This window comes from Macaca fascicularis, chromosome 6 (genome assembly GCF_037993035.2).
Source record: "Macaca fascicularis isolate 582-1 chromosome 6, T2T-MFA8v1.1".
In the NCBI taxonomy this organism is placed as follows: domain Eukaryota; kingdom Metazoa; phylum Chordata; class Mammalia; order Primates; family Cercopithecidae; genus Macaca; species Macaca fascicularis.
The window spans coordinates 92,928,800-92,934,799 of record NC_088380.1 but is presented as its reverse complement, the minus strand read 5'-3'; the positions used below and the strand labels follow the sequence as shown (position 1 = coordinate 92,934,799).

At 31.8% G+C, this 6,000-nt stretch overlaps 1 protein-coding gene across 14 annotated transcripts in view; it reads left to right on the top strand.

The window, feature by feature from the left end:
* The first annotated feature begins 3,901 nt into the window (after positions 1-3,901).
* The window catches only part of MEF2C (myocyte enhancer factor 2C), a 184,335-nt gene continuing 182,236 nt past the window's right edge, over positions 3,902-6,000 (top strand). For all 14 annotated transcript variants that reach the window (XM_073993801.1, XM_073993789.1, XM_073993781.1 and 11 more), the window contains exon 1: positions 3,902-4,068. The gene's annotated coding sequence lies outside the window, so the exon portion shown is untranslated. The remainder of the gene's footprint in view (positions 4,069-6,000) is intronic.

Below are 6,000 nucleotides of genomic sequence, written 5' to 3'. Positions count from 1 at the left end.
AACCTCCACCTCCCAGGTTCAAGTGATATTCTTGCCTCAGCCTCCCAAGCAGCTGCGATTACAGACGCCTGCCACCACGCCCAGCTAATTTTGTATTTTCAGTAGAGCTAGGGTTTCACCAATATTGGTCAGGCTGGTCTTGAACTACTGACCTCAGATGATCCACTCACCTTGGCCTCCCAAAGTGCTGGGATTATAGTCATGAGCCACTATGCCCTGCCAATTATAATTAAACTTTAAAAAATACTTGTCCCTATAGCTAGAATTTTCATTAGTGTATTTATCTTTTTCATGTAGTCTTGTTTACAATGGGCCATTTTAAAAGTTGCTATCCCAGGCTTATAAAGCAATTTTATGATGTACTCCTATCGACCATATGAAAAGCATTCATCTCTGAGAAAGTATCATAAAGAAATCCTACTGTAATGATAATTCAAATATTAAAGTAAACGTAAAAAATTATATTGTATGACAGAATATCAAAGGAAATAGAAAATCTCTGCAAGAGGGTATTTAATTTCTGATGAAAACAAAATAGTACTCTTTACAATTTGGCCTATCACATGACAGTATTTCTCAAACTCCTGCTAAATTAATGTTGGAGCACAGTTCTTCAGGCATTAATGATTTTAGTTATGGTCAATGGTAGTTGATATACAGATAATAACTGATAGTGATATCAAATCTGTACATATTTGACTCTCTTCACATTTCTAAGTGATCTAGACCAGAACTAGGTTGTTTATATGGTAGCCACTAGTTACATGTGGGCTATTTATATTTAAATTAATTAAATGTAAATAAAATTCAAAATTAAGTTTCTCTGTTGCACTAGCCATGTTTCAAGTACTCAATAGCCACATATGGCTAGTGAGTACCATATTGGATGGTGCAACTATGGAACATGTCCATTATCACAGAAAGTTCTACTGAACAAAGTTGGTCTACATTAGAGAGGCTACTACTGATGAATGGAAAATCTCAAATATATACATAAATGTGTATATATACATATGTATAATCTATTTCTATAGCAATTTTCCTTTTGTTATAGGAGGTTTCATTAAATATGTCAAATTTAAATTTTTTTCTGGAAACATTTATATTTTAATGTAAACAGTTAAAATTGTGCCATGAGCACTGTACTATAGATTTTCATTTTCCTTGTATTACAAGGATAATGAATTTCAAAAGATTTCATTTCCTCAGGATAGTGAATTATAACATTACTTTGCCTTCTCCTTCAAATCTTTCTTTATAAACATCTATTCTAAGCCCTCTCTGCTTCCAACTTTACTCAGCAAAAGCCTACCTTTGTTATGCAGCAAGGAATTCCTACTTTAGAAGGTAGCACTTTTGGCCTCAACCTCCACATTTGTGAAGTTTATAAGTTACATAAAAAATCCAATTCCTAGCCAAGTCTTCTTATTGGGTGAGGAGGCCCTTCCAAAGTTCCAGCGAATTCCTTAGTCTGACACAACTTTTCTCAATTTAGAAAGATGCATTAGGTAACATATATTAAAAGGCAGAAATATGCAAATGCATAAACAATAGAATTTGACATAATTATGTGATAAAGTGAAATGTTCCTGCAGTTAGTTATTGAACATGAAGGATCTCTCTCATTCTTCAGAGAAACTGTGAGATAATCTCTACCGTTTATGCTTAGCAAGGAGCCATACTGCGGAGGAAAAGTAGAAATACACACGAGTGACAAAAGTAAAACAATATATATATGAAAAACTCTCAAACCACCTTCGATGAAATGTAATATGTCTGCATTTAAAGACTAGGTAAATCACACAGTGAATTTAGAAGGTGAAAAACGATGTCTATAATTACATGAGTATATAGAAAATGTTAAGTATTTTGTGAAAAGGTATGTAAACAATAACGAAAAATCATTTCATATTGAAAATAATTTAATTTTAAAAGTAGATAGTACAAACACAAAAATAAAAATAAAAATAAAGTCCAAGTAAGGAAATAGTAGAAATTTCAAATATTTTAGGAATGTCTTTCCCCAGAGTAGCATGTTGTTTAGAAACTAAATTTCCACAGTAGATTTCATAACTCCTGAACATGAATTAGAACCTTGATATTAGCTGCAGAAATGTACATTAGTTTTGGGGAAAGGGAGAAATAAAATAATGTGCCAACCTCCCAACCATATCCCCAAACAGATTTTTGCATCTTGGTCATTACACTTACTTTCAAGATACTTTTCTCAGTTTAAACATGTAATCTTGTCTCTTTGCTCACTTGCTCACTCTTCAAGCAAGCCTACAGCCAAATAAATTGCCATAAATGTTTACCAGTAAACCGTTATTTTCCAAGGAATTTTTTCTTAATTTTTTAAATTTAACAAGTTTAACTACAATTAAGAAAGTACTCCTGGCACAAGGACTTTGAAACATTGTTTGGGTCTTGGAAAAGTTTGAAACTTCCAGTTCATTAGGACTTTGAGTAGCTATTTTGTACCTAAGAATGAGAATTGATGGAGAGATTGGGACTAAACACATAATTTTATGAAATATGATGAAAACATGAGAGTTTTGGTATGACGCACGTAACGATCAAGAACCCGTTTCTTTTTAGCAGGCTTCTAAAAAGTACCTCCCTTATAATTACTAAATAAAAACACTCACTTATTCAGTACTCAGCTAGCTTTTAAAATCTGAATAACAGAAGTACACAGTGAGAGAGGTACTTACATGGTTTCCTTGGATACTGGATGATGCCATTCAGGTCTATGTTTTTATCTGAAAGTGGTGCCCTGTGGAGAAATGAGGCTTGGTGAGTGGCTGTTTATACATAGTAAGTAAATAGGAACTTTGTTTATTTTACAAAGCATTTTTTATTTTGACCCAGCTTTCCTTTTCTATCACACCCAACTCCTGTAAACAGCAATAATATAGTAGAACAGGTACTCCGTACAACTCTTTTTAACTCCACTTAAGAAATCATAATTATTAAGGCAGAAGTTCAGAATGCTTTGGCTAAGGATGTTACTCCTTGGATTGCTGTATATATCTTAACTAGTTTATTTATGTCAGACATATTAATGAATATTGCTTGCCTCTCTATTTTCCTCAAAAGGAATATTTCTCAAACCACTAATAAAGAAATTAGTCTAAAACATTCACATAAATGATAAATGTCCTTACCTTAACCAAAAGATAAGAGAACTCAAGCTTTAGCCAGTTTCTAAACATGAAGGGATTGCACAGACCTTAGCTGCCATTTTACATGTTCTAGTGGCATCCTAGATTCCCAATGGTTTTAGTGCTATCAGCATACAATTTTGACATCCAGTCCCTCAGAACTACACACATTCTAATTTTGGTAGCATGATTAATCCCTCCTATGTGATAAGTTATTTAACCTTCTAATATTTCTTAGACTCGAAAAGAACAAATGAGTTGCAGCAAAGAATGGCAAATAACTTTAATGCTTAACACAGTTTAATAACCTGAAATGAAGTAAGTATGTGCTACGTTTCCATTAAAAAGTTTCCAGCCACAATTAATTGAACGAAAACTTGTCTTGTTCCAAGATTATTCTTGGAAATGTAATTTTAAAATCTGCTTGAAATGAGGAAACTTACTTTTTTATACCATATGAAAGCAATTTCATTTTTTAGGAATGATTTTTGGATAGACTTCCGATTGGATATTTTCCATTGGAACTAGCAGCATAGGGGGTCGGGAGGGGGGAGGGGAGGGAAGCAATTCTGTGTTCTTTCGCCAGCACTGACAAAGGTCTGGTTGTCAGTGATACCTTTACAGCTAAATTTACTCCAGAGTGACAGAAACAGGTGCACCTCGGCCTGCCAGACACTTGTGCAGAGAGATCACGCATCTCACGGCTTGACGATCAAGGGGGCAAAGCCTCGGTCTTCATAGAAAAGGAGAGGAGGCAAACGCAGCCCAAACTGGGGGGTTTCTCTTCAAAGCCAGCTGGTCTGGCTTTATTCTACAGGAATTTTTTTACCTGTCAGGATTTGGACAACAAAGCCCTCAGCAGGTGCTGACGGGTACAACTTCCTGGAGAAGCAGAAAGGCACTGGTGAGTTTCAATTGCCAAAATATATTTTTTAATCTCTAAAAGTTAATGTTGTTGTCTTGAAAGAGGCACCACTGAGGTACCTGTGTTCACAAAGTTGATGAGACCATTGGAATCAGAGCCAACTCACTCAACAGTGGATTTGCCTGGTGTGAAAGTAAAGCTGTTAGCATATAATAATTTTTTAGTTTTTTTTTCTTTTTTTAGGTTTTAAAAAAGATTCCATTTTTAAATATTGGTCTCTTTCATTACTGTTTTCAATCTTTGGAAGATGAAGAGTTAATTACATTTATAATGTTACATGATTTAACACATATTTTAGTCTTCTTTTATCTAATTATCTAATTCTGTCATAATCTTTTCTGAATAAAAAGCTATTTTCTAATAAATCTCCCAAATAAAAAGGTGCAATGGTGGTACACACTGTTTTCGAAAATTACATGTACTGGCTTTTTAAAATGTGTGCATGCTACAAGAACATGAATAGAGAGAATATGCAATTAACTTTATTTTAATACATTTTTAAAACATATATTGCATGTATAATTAAATAATTTAAAATATATTGCATGTTTAATAATTAAATAAAAGTAAATCGTATTATAGTAAATATTATTTAATAATTAAAAGTGGCAATATTTTCTCATTACTTTACAAAGAGTGTCTTTTGAGAAAAATCTCTGAAATTAACAATAAGACAGTATTAAAGCAGGTTTTTACATCATTGATTTCCAAAATTAGTATATTTATATATTTTTTATTTTTATTTTGTGAATTCAAAAGTTTAGGCAAAAATATTTTCTTCAGAATAGGATTTTAATTAATGCAAAACATGAAAAAATGAGACCACATGTTAGGACATATTTTTAAAAAGTGATTCTATTTCAGGGATTCATTCTTTTAACTATGCTTCACAGCATTTTTCTACAAATTGTTGTATTATAGTAAATTGAAAACATTTATTTAAGCAAGTAAGCAGCTCAAAGCTAGAGCCTATACATAGTAAACATATGAAACCATTTTAATAACCAAATTCCATATTCACAAGCAACATGGGCTAATTAATTTAACAGAAACAACAGTATACATTGATCAAGAATGTTATAAATTATTATGCATAAAATCAATTTTCTAGGCTGTGGGGGGTAGAATTGGTGCTTAAGAAAGAAAAGACTCCTACCAATATAAATTACTAATACTATGAGGCAATTGTTTTATTCTGATGATCCCATAAATAACTTTCAATCTACATCCTTTATACATGATTGTATAGTGGAAAAGAAATAATGACCGCTGTATCTGAAATAAATTTTAAATCAATGACGACATGGATATGCCACAAATGTATAACTAACACACTCTTTTAAACTGTCGTAATTACTGTTGAAAATTGTGAAATATTTGTGGTTTAAAAAATTATCAGAACTACTCCACCCAAGCAAAATATCTAATATTTTAAAAACATAGTTATCCACAAACATTTTAATGAACCCATATTTTAAAACATTAAACCCAAATATACTTTTTATTATAAATTGTTACATGTATGTTATATTTCAAATTATTAAACCATTTAAAAATATATATGTATTTATTGCGATTAAGCTGCTACTTTCATATATTTTGTCATGCTTCATTATGTTTCATTATATTGATTCAGACACCTGAGTAACTGTAGTCGCTAAATTTTTAGAATAACTTCATTAGTCTCTTAAAGAATTAGTTTGTATTTCATGCACTTGAAAATTTTACTTTTATTTTTCTAGTCTGTTAAATGCTACATTCCTAAACAATCACAATATTTATTTTAAAGATGATGGTTACTGCAAAACTGAACAACATGTGTTCTTATTTCAACTTCAGAATTATATTTGTTAAGTTTTCACGTGCATTACCATTGGCTATAATTATTACATTGTCATTAAGTATAAGCAA